Here is a 21,613-nt window from a genome sequence, read left to right on the forward strand (position 1 = left end):
TTTACATACCTTGTGCTCATTACCTGGCATTGTAAAACCTTCTGGTTGGTCCATGTAGATTTCTTCTTCTAAATCTCCATTTAGAAATGTCGTCTTTACATCCATTTGATGTATCATCAAATTATGAATAGCTGCTATAGCAATCAATAATCTAATAGACGTAACTTTAGTAACTGGAGAAAAAGTATCGAAAAAATCAATATCTTCTTTTTGTTTAAAACCTTTAGCTACAAGCCTTGCTTTGAATTTTTCAATAGATCCATTGGGTTTTAATTTTCTTCTAAGTACCCATTTACATCCAATTGTTTTACAACCTGGAGGTAAATCTACAAGTTTCCAGGTATTATTAGAGATAATAGAATCCATCTCATCATTGATGGCTTCTTTCCAAAAACCTGAATCAGGAGAAGATAAAGCTTCTTCTAAAGAAGTAGGGTCACCTTGTAAATTATACACATAATATTTAAGACCAAAAACCTTTTCAATTCTAGGTCTTTTACTCCTCCTAGGTTCAATCTCATATTCATTAACATCTTTTGACTTAGATGTTGAACATTCAACTTTCTCTTGTTGTTCAAAACCCCCACTATTTTTATATTTAAATGGAAATTTATTTTCATGAAAAATTACATCTCTATATTCAATTATTGTATTATTATCAATATAAAAAAATCTATAAGTTGTACTATATAAAGAATAACCCAAAAATGCACATGTAGAAGCCTTTACCCCAAGTTTAGGTCTTTTAGGGTCAGGTAGCCTCACATATGCTAAGCAACCCCAAACTTTGAAAAAATTCAGATTTGGTTTATATTTTTTCCATAATTCAAAAGGAGTTAAAAAGTCTTTTTATCAGGTACTCTATTCAAAACAAAATTTGTAGTTAAAACAGCTTCACCCCAAAAATATTTAGAAGCCCCAGAACTAACAAGCATAGCATTAGTTAAATATATAAGAGTCCTATTTTTACGTTCAGCTACTCCATTTGAAGATGGAGAATAAGGGGCAGTAGTCTCATGAACAACACCAAGAGATTGAATATAATTATTAAGACCAAGAGTATCATATTCTTTTCCTCTATCAGTTCTAAACCTTTTAACCTTTTTATCAAAAGTATTCTCAACATCTTTTAAGAAAATTGATAATTTTTCAAAAGCATCACTTTTATTTTTCATAAGATAGACATATGAATATTTTGAAAAATCATCTATAAAGGTTATAAAATGCCGATTACCTCCACGTGTCAAATGTCCTTCAAATTCACAAATATCACTACGGATAAGCTCTAGTAATTCAGTATTTCTTTCAATTGATTTATGAGACTTTTGAGGAAATCTACTCATGCTACAAATTTCACATTTTTCAAGTTCATTTTCAAGTTTAGGAATTAAACCTAAACCACTAATATTTTTCATATATTTATTATTAATATGACATAATCGACCATGCCAAACATTCACACAAGAAACAATATAAGCAAAACTTGAATTTTCATTCATCTCAACATTAAGTTTAAACATGTCATCACAAGCATGGCCTTTGCCAACAAACATGCCATTTTTAGAGAGTACATATTGATTAGCCTCAAAGACTTGTTTGAAACCAGCCTTATTCAACAAAAAACCAGAAACTAGATTCTTTCTAATGCCAGGAACATGAAAGACATCTTCGAGAGTGACTTCTCTCCCAGAACTAAATTTGAGAAGCACCTCTCCAATACCTACAACTTCAATGGTATGAGAATCACCAAGCATAATTTTCTTTTTCTCATCCAAAATGGTGTAGGTTTTGAACCAAGTTTTATCATAACAAACATGTTTGGTTGCCCCAGAATCAATCCACCACCCTTCTAAGCCTTCGAGAATATTGATCTCAGTAACCATAGCCACAAGAGGCTCTTCAATGACATTGGCTTGAGCCATAGGCCCATGTTTTCAAAAACGACAATTTTTAGCTGAATGTCTAGGCTTTCCACATACAAAACATGCATAATTGCTATTATTAGAGCGGCTACCATTATTTGGAGCATGCTTAGGATGGTATGCTTGGTTCTTTCTTTGATGAGAGTGGGTCTTATGTTGAGGTTGATTTCCATTTGGCCTACGTTTGAAGTTCCTTTTCTTAGGCCTTACATAGTCATTATTTTTTGCATTGGCTTTTGGCATGTTTTCATTTGAAGAGATAAAATTTACCTTAGGACCATTTGCTCCATGGAGTTCAACAGCTTTGTCTTGGTTCCTTGCCTCTTCCTCCACTCTCAAACGGGTGATAAGGGATTCAATGGAGAGTTCCTTTTGCTTGTGTCTTAGGACTTTGGAAAACTCCTTCCAAGATTCAGGAAACTTGTCAATGATGGCTGGAACTTGCATTTGTTCATCCACTCGAATGCCTTCAGATCAAACATCTTGTGCAATCATTTGGAGTTCATAGGATTGTTCCACCACGAACTTGCCTTCAACCATCTGAAAACTGAAAAATCGGCTACATGCATATTTCTTGGATCCAACTTACTCTGTATCATATTTTTGATTCAATGCCTTCCATATCTTTTTGGCTGATTTGTAAGCTTGATCATAATAATCATACAAATCATCAGAAAGACAATTAAGTAAATAATTTCTACAGTAAAAATGATCCTTATCCCATTTCTTAACATCTTTTTCATGTTGAGAAAGTTCTTCTTCAGTCAATTGTTCAGATTTCTTTTTCTTTGGTTTTTTCTCAATTAACACATAAGCCACATTCAAGAGAGTAAGATAAAATAAAGTCTTTTGTCTCCACCTCTTAAAGTTAACACCACGAAAGCGGTATGGCTTATTAAGATCACCCACTCCAAAGGAATTAGACATAACATTACCATTTTCCAAGGATGATTTTGTGTTCTCCATAATGATTTGTCTCAAATTGTTAGAAATAAAGGAGAGATAAGACCTGAATTTTCCTTGGAAATTACACAATTTGATTTTACCAAAAAGAGGTGGCAAAGATGAGGCATGGACCAAGTCACTATCTTGAGACAAATCGAGCCATCTACGGTATATCCGATGTAGTTAGACAAATATTTTCTGCACGTTGCCCCCATGATACAACAGTCCAGCCACCTTTGCTGATTATCCTTGCGAGCCTACACTGCTCATAGGATATAAGCTCTCTATAGTACTTTCTTTTCCCAGAAAATTTTGTAAAAGATAGAATATTTTGTGAGTAGTAATTAGCAATAGATGGTAAGTGTTTAAGACAAAAAAATGTTTTGAAAAGTCTGCAGCTTTCTAATTCAAAAATAAAAATGTGTGTCTGAAACTTTTATTTCTTTCCATATATATAGAACCAGACATGTTGCTTGTCCTTAGCCAAAAAATAAAACGTTTGATATCAATTAAATAGTCATAAAGTTATTGAAATTAATATATATATATATATATATATAATCAATAGCTTTCTTTATATTTATATTTATATATATATATATATATATATATATTATAAACCAGAATCAAATATTGTCTTTGCCAAAATCTCAATCTGTACGTTGGGAACAAAGAAAAGGTCATAATCTTTGAAATTAATGCCCCATAGATTACGTTGCTGAACAAGAAAAGAAAGGGTCATAATGCCAAGCATTTAATGGCCTATTATTACAATAACTTTTCAAAGGTTTCTTTCTGAATATATGTTACAAAAAATTGCTAACTGTTTGACCACTGTCTATTAAACCAAATAGTAAACATTTGTGTATATATGGTAACATAAAATAATTCAGCAATAGCTACATTTAAGTGCTGAAATTCTTCCATATATGACGTTATTATGTCATATTCAAATAAGATAATAAAACCAAATATGCTGGCAATTATGGTATTAATATCACGTTAATGTTCATAAATTTCCTAATTAAAACCATTGACAAGAGCTATTCAAATTTTGAATTATATTTAAATTACAAAATTTAGCAATCAACGTATCTGACATTAAGGGATAATTTATACACATAAATGAGTACTAATAATATTTTTTATAAAATTGTCCAATAGTCCTTTCTCAATTTCTTTGGTGGGAATTGTGAATAGGGAATAAAAAATGTTCCTTTAGGCACTTTCAACTGTTCTTCTTCAGTCAATCTATCTCCCACTAACCATGTCTGTCTAGATTTATAGTAATATTTTTGTTGTTAAAAATTTAATCTTCATCTAGCTAGATATTAGAATTTTCAAGTGTTGAAAAAGAAATGGTGTCTGTACATTTTTAGACTCCTTAAACACAAACAGATTAGCCTAGTTATTTAGCCAAGTGATTAACTTAGGTAAATTATTCAGATCTAGGTTAACACAAGTAAATCATATCATACAAACAATTTGGAAAATAAAGAACACAACGATATGATAACCCAGGAAAACCAAATCAGTAAAAAACCAAGGGAGGATTTAACCTAGCTATCCTCAAGATAAAACCGGATCCACTATGAAAGAATTGAAGTTTTACAATAGCGACTTAGACCACTAACATCCTATTGCTACCACGAGTAGAAAACTTACTACCACGACCACGTGACAACTCCGAGTCCACGGACTACTTCTTTCCTTGATCCATAGCAACCACAAGTTCATTAACTTGTGCTTTTCTTTAAGCTCTTTATGCAGCAACTGAAGCAATCACCAAGCTCCCGACATCAATCTTGATCTTGATAAACCTAAGTATGTATGAAAACAAACACCTCTAGATCTCACAAGAGATTCACACACACAACATAAACAACAACATAAGAACGTGGTTAGGGTTTTTCCTTTTATACTTAAGGCAAAACATAAAACCCTACACGTCATATGGGCTTGGGCTTGGGCTTGAGTTGGAAAAAATCTACAGAAAAACATTCTGCACGAGGTTCGATCGATCGAGCCTTGCAGAAAATAAATAGTAATTTTCTACAATTACTCGATTCCCACTTTACTATAAAAATACTTTAAGCAGCCTAAATCTAGACTCTAAGTTTTGATCATGGTTTGCCAACATTACATATTGAAGTTCTAAAACATTTAGATCCTAAATCCTTAGAACCTAACAAACTCCCCCTTTGGCAATCCGTGACAAAACACATAATAAAACAATATGCTCAAAGTTACAAAAACAGCCCATTACAATAAAATTACCCAACCAAAAACAATTCAACCTAACTACTATCTATCAATTGCAAGTGTAGACAGCAGCACAACTGAATCAACATGTATATTCCTGAAACACTCAAAATAAAAGACATATAACATGAATAACCTCATATAAATCAATAGCAAATGTAGCAAAATGTGAAACAAGAAACAGAAATAAAAAATATAATGTCTCCCCCTAACATATACATCACATAAAAATAAACACATCAAGATAAATACATCATGAGCCAAAAAATAAGTATAAGATGAAGCACCTAGATATAATCTAAAGCTCCAATGCTCCAAAAAAACTCAAAAATCTCCCCCTATCTCCATCCATATGTACTCCCCCTTTTTGTGACGAATTGCCAAAGGGCAATCAAGACTCATCTTCAAAAGGAGGTGGTGGAGGTGACGGTCAAATACTCGCCGAATCCGCACGCAAGGCCTGAAGCTTCGTAACTACGTCCACCAAAAGCTGACCATAAGCCGCCTGAACGGTCATGACAGTATCCAGCATATGATGAATGCTAGAATCATCAGAAGTAGAAGGTGGAGGAGTAGCAGCAGCAGTCAGATCAACATACTCCTCAACTGTGGGATCACCAAAAGAAGGAGGAGGAGGAGGTGCAACACCCGAAGAAGACTCTACAAGAGGGTGTTTAGAGCTAGCTCTCATCTGAGCAGCTCTTTGCCTAAGGAAGATGGCACCTATGGGAGTTATAATGTGTACGGGCTCAGATGTAGGAAACTCATCTAATCCTAGATGTAACAAAATCCGATGAATAAAAACAAGAAAGAAAAGACCATGTGCAATAGAACTACTCCTATAAACCTCAACCAAGAATCAAATGAAAAGAGTAGGACAACTCATAGGAGCATCTGTCACAAGGGCATACAAAAATGCACATCTCTCGATAGGAATGGTGTGCAAATGAGAGATGGGCCAGATCGAATGGCAAGAAATCCAGAAAAACAAATAATGAATCTCGGTCAACTCATGAGAGGTAATCCGAGGATCAGTACCCCACTAAATGGAAGTACCAGTGAGATATGACATACTGTCATCTAGAGGAGGGGTCTCATCATAAGGGTACACAAGATGTTGTACCTTAGGCACCCCAAGAGAAGAGGCCACTACCGAAGGAGGAATGACATACTCTTCACCCCATGTCCAATTCTTCACAAACTGAGTGTTGGAATCATTGGAGTGGACAAAGAGGTTCAAGTAGAACTCTCTAATCAAGGTAGCTGAAGGAGGATGATCTATATCCAACAAAGGTAACCAGCCCCTACGCTCAAAATTCCTCCTAATTTCCAGGTCTAACTCATCTAACACAACTTTTCTCTCAGCCCACACTGATCTAAAGATGTTTAGCTTCTCAAAGGTCTCTTGGTTTTTCTGAGTTCGAAACCTATCACTCTTAAAGGTTGGAGAAGAAAAGGAGGTGGTTTTCCTATTGGCTCTAGTCTTCCTAGTCATGATGCTAAGAGTTGGAATAGGATAGACAAAAGAGAACCAAAGAAAGAAAACAAAGAAAACCCAAGGGTAGACTGCATCAGACATGGTTAAAGCACAAAAAAAAAATCTATATGATGCATGAACAGAATAAACAAATGATGCATGCTCTAATGCATTGAGAACAGTTCAATTATACTTTGAAAACACAGAATTGGCTTGAACATAGAGTTTTAGAACAAAAACCCAAACTTTGAAAAAACCAATTTCAAAAATCCCAACAAATTGATCAATTTATCATTACACAAGTTAGATAACAGTATATAATGACATAATGAATCAATTACACAAGCCAATTTCATCAAATTAATCTCAATTGAACAAAATCCCCAATTTCGTTGAGTTTCAAGCCCTAGAATTTCCAATTCTTCCCAATTCACCAAATTGATCAAAATAAACCATGAAAAACATGTCTACATCATCCAATAACAAAAACCCATTGATCAATTTTGAAAGAAATCATCTCAAGCATCACAAACCCCAAAAATTATTAGGTCCGAAAATTTCCCTAAAGTGCATGAAAAATGAGATTAAACTAAAAAAGAAAGGGTAGAATGGTCTTACTAGTACTAGACATCAAAAACCTTGAGAAAATTTTGAGGGAAAACGACAAAAAATTGTCATGAATCTGGATCGATCGAAGAGAGAGAGAAAATAGCTTTTTGAAAAGTTTGAAATAGTGAAGAACATGTGAAAAGCTCATGTTTTAAAAAACTCTCTGAACGATTTTTGATTGGTCAAAAAATGGGTTCGATTAATCGAAAATCACATTCAATCGATCCAGCATCAATCGAGCAGTGATCGAGCCAGGCAGATTCAAACCAAAATTTTAATCGCAATTTCGATTGGTCGAGCAATAGGTTCGATCGATCAAAAATCTGGAAAAATCAATTTTTTGAAAAACAGAGCATTTTAATGCAAAAACTCCTCAAAGTACAATGTTTTATGAATAGAATGCATGAGTATGAGATGAAAAGTTTTTCAAAAACACTTAAATTTAACCCAGATCTTCCAAAAACAAGATTTTCAATCAATTTGTCCTCAAATCTCAAAATTTAAACACATTTTGCATTAAAATCAAGGGACTTTTAATCTTGGATGGTCACAACAAGATCATACACAATATAATGTACTAAGTTTAGCAAAGAGTAACTTGTGTAGTGTGTGCAATTAGCAATAGCTTGAGATACATGTGAGGTGATATGTGAATAGTTATCAATCACAATTTCTACACAATTCATCACATAAGTTTGAAAGAGACTATCACCTAAAGAGTTACATCATATAACTCCCACATCTCCTAGAAAGTAAGCTTGCAATCATGTAAGTTTCTTGATTTGCCTCATAATATACACATCAATTTTTATTTGATTAGAAACTTATTAAAATAGCCACGATAATGTACACACCAATTTTATTTGATTGTGAATTAATTATAGCCCAACAATGTACACACCAATTTTAGCATTTAAATCGAGGCTACACCTTATTTTCTTTTTGTGCATGTGCTACACTTTCTCGAGTAAAAAATCTTATGATATGCACTAAGGTGTTCATGATTGGCTAGTCAACATTGGTGAGATGGTTATTTATGCCTTTCTCATTAAGTTTAAGTCCAACAATCAAAGACATTTGACTTCAAGATCAAGATCATGTGATCAAAAACTATAAACATCTCCCACACAATATGCACTACAAAGCTGAAACTAATAAAGTGTAATAAAATAAGCTCATCTAAGCTAAACAAAGTACATAAACATGTTATGTAAAGATAGTATGGCCAACCTTGATATTAAATCCAAGAAAATAATGCAAAACACATTTTTCTTTCCTTTTTCCCCCCTTTTTTTTAATTTTTGAAAAGAATAACAAAAACAACCCAGTATGAAATGCATGAATGTTATGCAATGCAAATCCTAGAAAAACAAAGAAAAAAAAAAACAACAAAGAGGAATGGTCACAATGAATAGAGCAATGAAGCATAAGGACCATGAGAACTAAAGATGATTAGGGACACGGAATCACACCAATTACTTGATGAAATGCCTCAAACTTACTTCTATCAAGTGGTTTGGTGAAGATATCAGCATTCTGACGTTCAGTAGGGATATATTCAAGAGCCACAATCTTTCTTTCAACCAAATCCCTAATAAAATGATATCTAATCTCTATGTGCTTAGTCTTAGAGTGTTGAACAGGGTTCTTAGATATATCAATAGCAGTAGAATTATCACAATAGACAACCATGGTGTCTTGTGATATCCCATAATCACTCAAAAGCTTTTTCATCCAAAGAAGCTATGAACAACAACTTCTAGCAGTAATATATTCTGCTTCTGCAGTAGACAGAGAGACAGAATTTTTCTTTTTACTTATCTAAGCAACAAGATTGGCTCCTACATAAAAACACCCACCAGTGGTGCTTTTTCTATTATCAGCATTGCCAGTCCAATTTGAATAAGAAAATCCAACAAGAGACAAATTTGACTATTTGCTATAAAACAATCCATAATCACAATTTCCACAAACATAATTTATGATTCTTTTAACAGAATTTAAATGTGAAATCTTAGGATTAAATTGAAACTTAGAACATACACCAACACTGAAAGCAATATCAGGACGACTTGCAGTTAAATACAAAAAACAACCAATCATACTTCTATATAATGTAACATCAACAAACTCACCCAATGGATCATTGGTTAACTTTGCATTAGCAGCCATTGGTGTTCTAGCATGTGCAGCTTTGTCAAGTCTAAATCTCTTGACTAGATTTCTAGCATACTTTGCTTGGTTGATGTAGATTCTAGAATCTGTTTGCTTCACCTATAATCTCAATAAATAAGTCAGTTCACCAACCATACTCATTTCAAATATCACCTTCATTTCATTTGCAAAAGATTAAGCAAAAGAATCATTAGTAGCACCAAAAACAATATCATCAACATAAATTTGAGCTACTACAAAATAATTATTATCCTTTCATATGAAGAGAGTAGTATCTACAAATCCTCTTTTGAATCTATGCTCAGTGAGATATGCAGTTAACCTATCATACCATGCCCTGGGAGCTTGTTTCAAACCATAGAGGGCTCTCTTCAACTTGTAGACATCATCCGATCTGTGAGGATCAACAAAACCCTTTGGTTGCTCAACATATACCTCTTCTTGCAACATCCCATTCAAGTGACTTGCTATGGCCAAAAGTATCCTAATAGATTCCAGTCTTACTACCGGTGCAAAAGTCTCATCAAAATCAATCCCTTCCACTTGTGTGTATCCTTGAGCAACAAGTCTTGATTTGTTTCTAATAACAGTACCATGTTCACTTGACTTGTTTTTAAAAATCCACTTAATTCCAATCACATTCACTCCCTTTGGTCTAAGAACTAATTCCCACACATCATTCCGAACAAATTGATGAAGTTCTTCATGCATAGAATTAACCCAATCAGCATCTTGAAGTGCTTCATCCTCCTTTTTCAGTTCAAATTGGGATAGATAGCATGAGTGAGTAATTACATTCAAGACTTTGGATCTCAATCTCATGTTATCATTCAAACTACCCAATATGTTTGTGGCAGGGTGATTTAACTTTACTCTAGAAGATGGACCTTTGACTAGAGATGTAGAGGTACCTTTTTATTTTGATGAAGGACTAGGCTCTTTTTGTTCTTGTTGAGTTTCATGAACCGGTGTGGATGGTTCCGAATTTGATGGTACTGAAACAATATCATTCAACAATAGTAGCTCTTCATCACCATACTTCCAAACATAATATTCAGGAATAGAATCCTCAACCTCCATAGGCTTTTCTTGAATCGAAAGAGTGTTTTTTGAATGAGGTTCTGAACATAATTCATCATTGATCACCACATTTGAAGACTCCATGACTATTTTAGTTCTTAGATTGTATACTCTGTAAGCTCTACTAGTGGAAGAATATCCCAGAAAGTATCCCTTGTCGCTCTTTGCACCAAATTTTTCTAGGTTCTCCCTATCACGCAGAATATAACAATCACTGCCAAATATCCGAAAGTATTTGACAACAGGCTTCTTTCCTCTCCAGAGTTCATAAGGAGTTTTCTTGGAGTCAGGTCTGAAATCACCCGATTTAGTGTATGGCAAGCAGTGTTAACTGCTTTTCCCCAAAAGGACTTGGGCATCTTTTGGTTGTGTAGCATGACACAAGAAATCTCTTGAACAACCCTATTCTTCCGTTCCACTATTCCATTCTGTTGTGGTGTCTTGGGTGAAGAGAACTCTTGATGTGTGCCTTGATCATTGCAGAAGGTAGCCAGCTTTGTGTTTTCCAATGCTCTTCCATGATCACTTCTAATTCTAGCTATCACAGCACCTTTCTTAGCTGCAATTTCTTGCACAAGTGTATCATCTTTTCAGGAGCCTTAGCTTTATCTCTCAAAAGCACAACCTAAGTATATCTAGTAAAATCATCCACAACAACTAGAATATACCTCTTTCTACCTAAACTCTGAACTCTGGCAGGACCCATGAGATCAATGTGCAACAACTCTAGAGGTCTTGAAGTTTGAACTTCAGTTACAAACGGATGTTTGGACTTCACTTGTTTACCCATCTGACATGGTCCACAAATGCACTTTTCTATCTTCTCAAACTTGGGCAAACCAATAACTGCACCACACTTGGAAAACATCTCTAATTGCTTGTGACTTGCATGTCACAACTATTGATGCCATAAGTCTACTTGATTGATCTTTGCACTAAAACACTTATTGCTTATACTTGGTGTTATACCATAACAGTTGTCAGCTGTCCTCACACCAATACACATACAGTCACCTCCTCCATCAAGTATCTCACATTCATACTTGGTGAAGAGAACATTCAGTCCATTGTCACAAATCTGACTAATGCTGAGTAAGTTAGCCTTCAACCCATCAACATACCGGACATCTTCAAAAACTGGCAACCCTGAAATGTCCACAATTCCAATGCCTCTGATCACAGATTTGCTTCTATCTCCAAACGTGACTGTCCCAATCTTTCCTTCAAAGAATGTCTTGAATAAAACTTTATTTCCTGTCATATGCTTGGAACAACCACTATCCAAATACCAAAGACAAAAATCATATGCCTTTAAGGTGATTAAAACAGTATAACACACATAATTATCATCACATGTAATTATACCAAGATGCTCAAGGAAAGATTTATCAAAAGCAACAAGAGACATAAACCACAAGTAGACAAGTTGGAATATTAGCAATAAGAACTTCCAAGAATCCATGACAGTAGGAGTCAAGGATCAACTCTTAGATCAAAAGATCTAAATACTATAGCTAACCCGCTTTGATACCACTTGTACGTTTTTAGACCCCTTAAACACAAACAAATTAACCTAGTTATTTAGCCAAGTGATTAACTTAGGCAAATTATTCAGATCTAGGTTAACACAAGCAAGTCATATCATATAATCAATGCGGAAAATAAAGAACATAATGATATGATAACCTAGGAAAACCAAACCAGTAAAAAACCTGGGGAGGATTTAACCTAGCTATCCTTAAGGTAAAACCGGATCCACTATGAAAGAATTGAAGTTTTACAATAGCAACTTAACCACAAACATCCTATTGCAATCTTGAGTAGAAAACTTACTACCACGACCACGTGACAACTTTGAGTTCACGGACTACTTTTTTCCTTGATCCATAGCAACCACAAATTCACCCACTTGTGTTTTTCTTTAAGCTCTTTATGCAGCAACTGAAGCAATCACCAAGCTCTTGACATCAATCTTGATCTTGATAACCCTAAGTATGTATGAAGGCAAACACCTCTAAATCTCACAAGAGATTCACACACATAGCATAAACAACAACATAAAAACGTGGCTAGGGTTTTTTCTTTTATACTTAAGACAAAACATAAAACCCTACATGTCATATGGGCTTGGGCTTGAGTGGGAAAAAATCTACAGAAAAATATTCTGCACGAGGTTCGATCAATCGAGTCTAATTTTTGATCAATCGAGCCTTGTAGAAAGTGAATAGTAATTTTCTGCAATTACTCAATTCTAACTTTACAATAAAAATACTTTGAGCAGCCTAAATCTAGACTCTAAGTTTTGATCATGGTTTGCCAACATTACATATTGAAATTCTAAAACATTTAGATTCTAAATCCTTAGAACCTAACAGTGTCAATCAATAATATATAAGTTTTTGAATACTAATTTAAATATTTAGTAAGAACAAATATGATATGTACTTAAGGTTGAGATAATAGAGGGAAAGTATTTTATGGTTTACCTTTTGAATGTTACTTTTTGAAAGGATCAAACTACTCTCTGAGTTCATGTCCAACGATTTGTTAAGCTTCATGTGCTCATCCTCATGTAATACCTAAAATGAGGAGCTCAACTCATGTTAGAAGATTAAAAAAAAAAAAAAAAAAAACCTTTTTTACTGGCCCATTTAATTCCGAAATTAATTTAAGCTATTTCATCTTTGAGCTTTTCTTAAGTTTAAAAATTTGTTATAAACTGACTACACCACTAGTGCATGTATAGTAACACTAAATAGCATGATGCAGCTTATTAATGAAAGCCTTCGTGAACTTATTATGACATGGATCTGAGAGGTATACACAATACACATACATGGATGCCCCGTTTGCATAAATTAACTACAATTGCACAGGTAACCTTAGTGATTTTGCCTCGAAGAAGCACTTGGATTGTCCCTTTGGGAATGTTGTTTAGCACAATGGCAGCTGCGAGGCTACTTCCATCTATTAGGAATATATTAGACATATTAGCCAAATGTAATAGGTCCAAGCCCACTTCTACTTGTACTAGCAGTCTAGGATTTAGTTGCCTATATATACAAATGTTAGAGTTCATTGAAACACAAGTTATTGTACTACACTCTTACATGATAAAGATGTAACCCTTAAGGTATTCCTCCGTGGATGTAGGTCGACAAGGCTAAACCACGTAACCCTCATGTTCTCGGTGTTCCAATTCTATGTTTTCCCTTTCGCATCCATTCTAGCATATACAACATGGTATAATATATCACGTTGCTAATATATTTAACACGGTATTAGAGCCAAATTTCGTTCTTGGTATCACATAAATATCTTTACACAGTATAGAAGATTCATACATGCATAGCACAGATCCACAGTACCCCTGCTTGTTTTTAGATCTGAACCCCACGGCATCACACAGCTTCCACAGATCATTGTCGCAGTCTTGTCGCTATGTCTTAGATCACAGCCCAAGCAATCTATGCCTCCCCTTTTAAATCTGTGCAAATCGAAGCTTCGCTTGATAAAACCAACACCACAGACATGTTCCATGGCCTCCCGCGACCAAAGCCCAAGAACTCGACCTCCATTGGCAGTCGCACGCACTACCACACACGGACAATGACTCTGACTCCTCCTCCCATGCGCTGCCAAAATTCTCAACTCCCAGATAGAATTATGGCCACACATGCCACTATGTTGGCCTCATAGCTTGCCGATTTGCAAAACCTAAGAAGTCTGGTCGTCTATCTCATTCACACGTGCCCACACGCACCGCTTGGGTTTCTAGCTTCCCCTCCTTGCGTCGATGGACATCTCACGCTCTAGCCACACACTAAAGAACCCCCGCTGATGTCATTGGATGATATCATCACTCCACGTCAGTAGCCATGCAAGCACGTCCATATCAGCCCTGATCCATGTCATTGACACGTCATTATATAACGTTAGCGACTTTGCAATCCGATCCGTGACCCTACCTAGAAACCCAGACCCTGTAGCCTATTGACTAACCTTGACCTGTTGACTTTTGATTAACCGTTGACTTTGACCATTTTGAGTTTGACTTTTGTGTTGACTTTTGACCTAAAATTTCCAAAAGGGTTTATCTTGCTCAATTTTTCGCGTAGATTCCAATTTTGGACTCCGTTTCTTCATTTGAAGCTCCAAAATTGGTCAATTGGCACATTCTTCTTCGTGGTTTCTTCAAATGCATTCTTCAAGGCATCTTCAAGGGATTTTCTCATGCTTATCCAACCTCAAGCCTTCATTGAGCTTCCGCCTTGAGTTTTGAGGGAGGGTGTTAGAGATATATTAGACATATTATCTCAATGTAATAGGCCCAATGTCTAATATATTTCTAACATTGGGCTAATATGTCTGACATGTCTAATATATCTCTAATAGGCCCAATGTAATATACTGACATGGCTAATGGAATTCATGTTACGTAACATGAATTCCATTAGCCACGTCAATATATTACCAATATCAGTAATGACATTTTAAAAGCAATTTTGAAAGTATATGGACTAAAGTAAAACAATTAAAAATATATAGACAATTTAAAAAAAAAAAAGTTAAAGGAGAAATACTTAAGATACAATTTAACAAAAGAGGAAAAAAAAAGTGTGAATTACAATTAAAAGAAAAAAGGAGAGAAAAAAGAAAAAGAAAATTGACACTTGCCTGGTTCAAGAGACCTAGACTAAACACTTCAACGCCTTTTTTCTCTGCTTCAAGTATGGCTTGTTCTATCACATGATTGATAGAGTCATTATGCCATTGTAAGAAGTACTGTGACAATAGTAGATGAAAAAGTAAGCAAAATATTATATTTGATTTGAATACATAGGCTTCCAACAAATTTTATGGACAATGACGAAAATGTTTGTCAAAGTTGGTGAAGAAAGACCTTTCAAACTCACAAGCATTGTCTTTGGATCACAGGGCGAGCGGGTAGTATAGCATGGTTTTTCAATAAATATTAGGGAGAAAAGGCATTACTTTTTTCTCTTGAAAGCTTTGAGTTTTACGGTCTCTTAGGGGTGTTTGGTAGAGAAGTTTGAGTAATGTTGTTTGAGTGTTTTTGATATACGTGTGAGTGAAAAAATGTGTGAAAAAATGTGTAATGTTGTTTAAAATGCTCAAAAGTGTGTTCAAACACACTTACCAAATAGGCCTTAGCCTCTAGAAAAATCGTGCATAAGGCATGTTCCATAGGTGCTCAAAGTAGGGTATATTTAGTGAAAACTGAAATTAGGGTTAAAAGAAAAATAGGTATTCTGCTTTCCTTGGTCTTGCTTGAGTGAAAAAGCTCTTACTTTTATTGATTCGCTAAGTGGGCTTCTTTTCTTACTTGATCGCGTCTCATTCTCGGTCGAGTGAGTTTCTTCAATTAGAAATTCTTTCAAGTAGAGCGTCAACTGCAAACTTTAACTACAACCACTAAAACCACAATTAGTTGACAATTTCATCGTTTGTCTATGCTTTAAAGTTTAGAATAGGTCCCTAAACATATGTGTTCCACAAAAACTCTTGTAACTCAAATAATACTTTAAAGTTTAGAATAGGTCCCTAAACATTATTCAAACCCATTAAATTGGGACATTGGTGTTGGGTGCGTGGCACCTAGTGGGTCCAGCCCACTTGCTTGCTACTTTTGTCAAAGCTCATTTATGAGCATGTCTTCTCAAGCCCCACAAAATCAGCTTTTGGTTTAATGCAAAGCTGATGCAAGGCGTGTCTAACACGCTGAAGGAAGAAAGAAAAGAAAGAAGCAAAAGGCAAGGGTCATTTGGCCAGTGAGTGTGATTGAGAGAGAAACATACTGAGTGAAGAGCTGAAGCAAGAGAGCCATTCAGTCATTGTGAGAAAAACACAAGTGAGAGCTTCAGGAGGTGCAGTCCGAAGAAATAGAGAGAAACACAGTGATAGTGTGAGAGAGTGGAAAAGAAAAATGAGACATTTTTCTTTGCTCAAGTTACACACAAGGAAAATAAATTGGTGGAGTTCACATGGAGTTTTTGAGTGCAACAACCATATGGGGTGGAGCTATAGCATGGCTTGGGGGGGCCATGGCCCCCTCCCAGAATTTTAAAAAATTATTTTATATTATGTATAAATATTAAAAATTTAAATATTTAGTTACAAAAATAGAAATTGGCCCCCCCAAATGTTTGAGTTATTCCAATAATGCTCTTAAAAACCAATAGAATTTGTCAATTGGTCTAGTAATTATAGAGACAAGGTAGTTTTTGTTTTCTCTAATTCGTTTGTTGTACGTGTTTAATATCGAACTAGACAGTTTTTGTATATTCATTGGAGTTTAAAAGATAATAAGTTTCCCTAAAAAATTATTTTGTGAATATATATTTGAAAGTTGTTAATTTTATATACAATATCATATACTATATATAATAGTAGAAGCCTTTCCTTGCAATTAAGGAGGTGTTGACAAATAGGATAACTGTCTATCTAAAATTCAGACACGTTTAAGTTTAAAAGCGATAAATTACATTGTTTCGTAATGCTACAACACCATTTAAAAGCGATAAACTATAATGTTTCACTACATTAAAACACTGTTTGGAGTCTCTTGGTATAAAAGGAAACTAACTGCTTTAAAAAAAAAATACTACACGGAGAAACGAGAAAGAAAGATCGAGAGAAAAGAGAGACAGAGAAATAGAGAGGCGATGAAATCGAGAGAGAGAGGCTATGAAGACACGAAGAAAGAAACAGAAAAAGAGAGAGGTGATCCTGGGACACGGAGAAAGAAGAGATCGCCTCTCTATTTCTGACAAAACACCTCTTTGTTTCTCTCACTAAGATCAGAGTTCATTCGCCATTTTGATTTTACCAGAGAAAGAAGCAGAAGAAGGAAGATGATACTGACTTCAGCGTCAAGAACGAAAAAAGTCCCCTCTGCCCACAAACAACGCCTCTGATGGGTTCTATTCTTTTTTTGATTTTTTTTAGGTAAATTAGATCTGTTATATGCATTCAATTTTTCCAATTTGGTTCTAGATTTGGATTAAAAAATTAGGGCTAAGGAAATCAGATTTTAATATGTGACTTTCCTTTTGCTTCCTTTTCAATTTTTTAACACCAATGCTTGCGATCCAAAGATAGAGAAGGAGGAAAAAATAAACCTTGCGATACAGAGATGAGAAGGAGATAGACATTGAGAGAACTACCACTAGTAAGTTTTTCTTTTTTTCATTCTTTCTTAGATCTGGGTATGGGTATGAAATATGAATTAGTTTTGAGAAATTTGGTTGGATTGATTTTTATTTAGGTATTTGTTTAACATTAGGTTTTGATTTCATTTTTTGAAATTTGGGGTTATATATGATTTCGGTTTGGAGGGGGCAAAAACAAAGAAATAAGAGAGAAGGAGAGAGTTCTCCATTCCCATTTATTTTTTCAATTTCTTGGGTTTTGTTTTGTCGATTATTGTTTTTTTGGTTAGAATTTTGTTCTTGTTTGGCAGTTTTTTTTTTCTTTGTTTGCCACTGAAATTAATTTCTGAATTTTTTTTCTTTTTCTTCTATTTCTCCCTCCAGTTGCAGAATACCGTTTCCCTGTGCCAGATAAAGACATTGGGACTTCTGCAATAAGAGAATTAAAAGGTACAGTTAGATTTTAATTTCTTTGGTTCTTGCTAGAGTTAAGATCCTTAATGAATGCAAATATTGAAGTGTTCTCTTTACATTTGAACTCACATGACTCAATTTGGATTGTGACTTATCATGTTGAAATAAGAAAAATAAAAATTTGAATTGTAACGTAATTAATATTTGCATTCATTGTTACTATTTTTCTTTTACTATATGTTTGTTTGATGTTTTTGAGTTACTTTCAAATGCCTAAGTGAATATTTGTGGTCCATTTGTATGTTGTTGAGATCCAACGGTTGTGTTTTTTAAAGCAAGAGGAATTGAATAACACAATCCAAAAAAATTTAGAAGAGTCATGAAAGTTGGTACTAAAGACATAGAAAAAAAGGAAAATCAAAATGTTACATTCTGATGCTTCTGTAATTACTCATTTGAAGTTCAAACAAGATTCAAAAAATTGGTTTGTGGTTTATAGCATTTCTATTTTTACTGATTGTGTGTTTCCCTGTACCTGTTTTTTAAATTCTGGTTTGTGTTGTCTTTCATTCCAGTTTTCGGTATTTATGGATTTCTCTATTTTTTGCTAGCTTTGAAACAATATTTTGCCAGATTTGGATCCATACTACTAGACTTATTGTTAGTTACTTAAAGTTCAGTGGTGTATAAAAGTACACGCATTTGAAACTTTTGATTAAATAAGTAAAAGAACATGAATGTTGCCTAAGAAGGGTTAGCAAGAAAAATGATAATCATGTCAGTTGAATAATCCCAATTATTTTCTGTCTCTATCGTTGTTGGGCATGGAAAACATAGATTGACTATGCTTCCAACGATCTTCGCTTTCACTGGTACCTTCAACCTCTCTCTCTTAAGGATTTTCCATTATCTATTTTTGTTTTTTTCAAATCAATTTTTTCCTTGGTTTCTCAATTCCCATCAAACTATTCGAAGAAAGGCTTGAACTGAATTTTTGGTCAATTGTTTCTTAATTCTGATTTTAGTTTAAGGTGAGTGGAAGCATGAAGGCAAGCAGATGTAGAAGCTGTCCGAGAAGCCTGATGTAAGATAAAGCTTAAGAGATAAAGCAGCACGGCATGTTTAGTACTGTGTAGTGCCATGTTACTGAGATATCTGCGACTGCATGAGAATTGTGTTTTCTCATGTAATCTTGATGTTATGAGTCTGATTTTGCGCTTTAGATCCTCTTTATGATCATCAATTACTGAGTACTATGGGTCGAGCTGTCAATGGCGGTTAAAATTGTTTGCCAATTGTAATGTTCATTTTTACTAAGGTTGCATGCTTTTTCTAAGGACAAGGTTACCATTGCCGTTAGTGCTCAAATGTAAGACTCAAGTAATATTCCTTTTTCCTTTTCCTACAAACAGAGCGGGAATTGATATGGTTGCTTGGAGTTTAAAGTGTTTGTTTTGATTTTGGATTTTTATTTTTTGAGGATAGCTGAATTTGAGTTTGATTTTTCCTTTTATTTTATTTTTGGGGTGGAAAATGTAATTGGGTTATTTGCGTGCCTTTTTGCCTTCTATATCACATAAGAATTACACATTGTTTTGAAATTCATAAGTATATATTTGTCACATAAAATAGAGTCTCATTTTCCCTTTTCCTTTTTCCCTTTTTCTTTTTAATTTCGGTGAGATCAAATTTTAAGATTAAGCTGCTCACAATTAGTGGTGAAACTTAGAATTTGGGACACGGGTAATTGCTGGAATTATTTTGAATTGTAGTTTCATTTTAATCTTTGATTAAAGATGATTTGGAAGTGATAGGTTATGGTAACATGTAATCTCTCTCTTCCTTCAAGTTAGTCACTGTTCTAACTTCTGATGCATAAATAGATTATTTGTACATTTCCCAATCTCCACTTTTTTAGAGAGTATATCTCACTAATTTCTTTCATTATTATATTCTGTTATGGAGTATAAATCCAAGTGAAAAACCACATTACGTTGCTAACCTGTGCGATGCACGGAATAGTTAGCAAATGTTAAATAAATTAAAAAAGTAAAGAAACATCTTTATATATATATATATATATATATATATCAAACACAATGACAGCCAGTGCAGAGTTTCAAACCCAATGATTTTTCAAAGTTTGTGCACAAACTCAATTATATCGATACACAACTTAGGTTGGAAGAATCAAGCAAAAGTGAGGATATAAGGATCAATGGCCATGGAATATAAAAATATATACAGTTGAGATGGGAAACAACAAAGGCGAATTCATTCCTCTTTTTTCTTTTGGGTTTGATTCTTTGTTTATTTAATTTCATTAATTAGTAGTGCAGATTTTACAACTTGCAAATTAGAAGTGAAATTTAAGAATACTATGCCACATGTTTAGTGGGGTGATTGATTTTCTCTATTTGTTAAACCAAATTTGGTTCAACAGTTGGAGTTCAATTCATTTTTGATTGTTTAATATTATTTTAGATTGAAAAGGCAGAAATTGTATTATCATCAAAAAGAGAAGTATGAAAAGTATAACGTGGGTTCCTGTAGGACATGATCAAAATAAACCAATTCCATTTCTTATGAAGTTAGTTCTTTTTTTTTTTATAATGGCAGATTATTATTTTCTTTAGTGTCTCAATACTATGAACTTTGGTTTTTTCCCCTTTTTTTCTTAATTCCATTCAAACTTTTAGAAGAGATTCTTGAATCAAATGTGTTTGATTGGGTTTTACAGATTTTTGTAGATTAGTTTTGATTTTGGGAACATAAAAATTTTCTCACTATTAATGTGCAAGTATAAAGAAAAGAGATGAGATTCTGGAAGGAGAATTCTTGAGTCAAAAGATTGTCATAGCATTGAGCAACATTGATAGCTATTGTGGTTGCTATAGTCTTCTGTGTAAATTAAATACCTAGAACATAGATAAATGTGGCAATAGTGTTTATTGAATAGTGTATGATCAACAAGATACATTAGAGGAAAAAGTGGATTTGTGTAGTGAGGCTGATTTACAATTTAATATGAAGTTGTATGTAAAATTGAATTTGGATTTTGGCTTTGAGCCAGTAAAAATACAAAGATTGCCATTGTCTTTGCAAATAGTTTTTCCATTGTCTTTAATGTTGCTTTAGTTTTTAGCATTACTTTCTTCAGAAAATACTATTTTTTTTTTTTTTTTTCCTTTGCAAAATCTATTTTTTTTTTTTTTTTTTTTTTTTTTTTTTTTTTTAGCCTTTTCTTGGTGGGCAAATTAGTCTCTCATTGTAAGGAAAATAAACAATTGTATCAATTATTGCATATTAATGAACTTTGCATATAGGTCAAATAAAAATACAAATTAAGATCTCCAAAATTTGCATATAGGTCATGGGAATTTTAAGAAAATAAATAAAAGAACTAATTAGCATTTTATTGATGAAAGCATTTTGCATCTGCAAGAACAATTTATTCTATTTACATGGTGGGTTTTTTTTTTTTTTTTTTTTTATTTAATGCAAATCATAACCATTGTGGTGTTCAATCTATGCATTAACATTAACATTATTTTATA

The 21,613-nt window shown here is 34.0% G+C and overlaps 1 long non-coding RNA gene and 1 pseudogene across 2 annotated transcripts; one reads left to right on the forward strand and one right to left on the reverse strand.

Annotated features, from left to right (window-relative positions):
• The window catches only part of LOC126705161 (very-long-chain aldehyde decarbonylase CER1-like), a 39,097-nt pseudogene extending 37,175 nt beyond the window's left edge, over positions 1 to 1,922 (reverse strand).
• A 15,132-nt stretch (positions 1,923 to 17,054) lies between these two features.
• On the forward strand, positions 17,055 to 19,574 carry LOC126706726 (uncharacterized). Of its 2 annotated transcripts, none has more exons than XR_007648701.1 (4): positions 17,055 to 17,439; positions 17,589 to 17,662; positions 18,027 to 18,092; positions 18,894 to 19,574. It is a non-coding gene; the product is annotated as an uncharacterized LOC126706726 (long non-coding RNA). The 2 variants fall into 2 exon arrangements; XR_007648700.1 differs by having other exon boundaries at positions 17,058 to 17,439; positions 19,082 to 19,574.
• Positions 19,575 to 21,613: the final 2,039 nt, after the last annotated feature.

This window comes from Quercus robur, chromosome 11 (assembly GCF_932294415.1).
Source record: "Quercus robur chromosome 11, dhQueRobu3.1, whole genome shotgun sequence".
NCBI lineage: Eukaryota > Viridiplantae > Streptophyta > Magnoliopsida > Fagales > Fagaceae > Quercus > Quercus robur.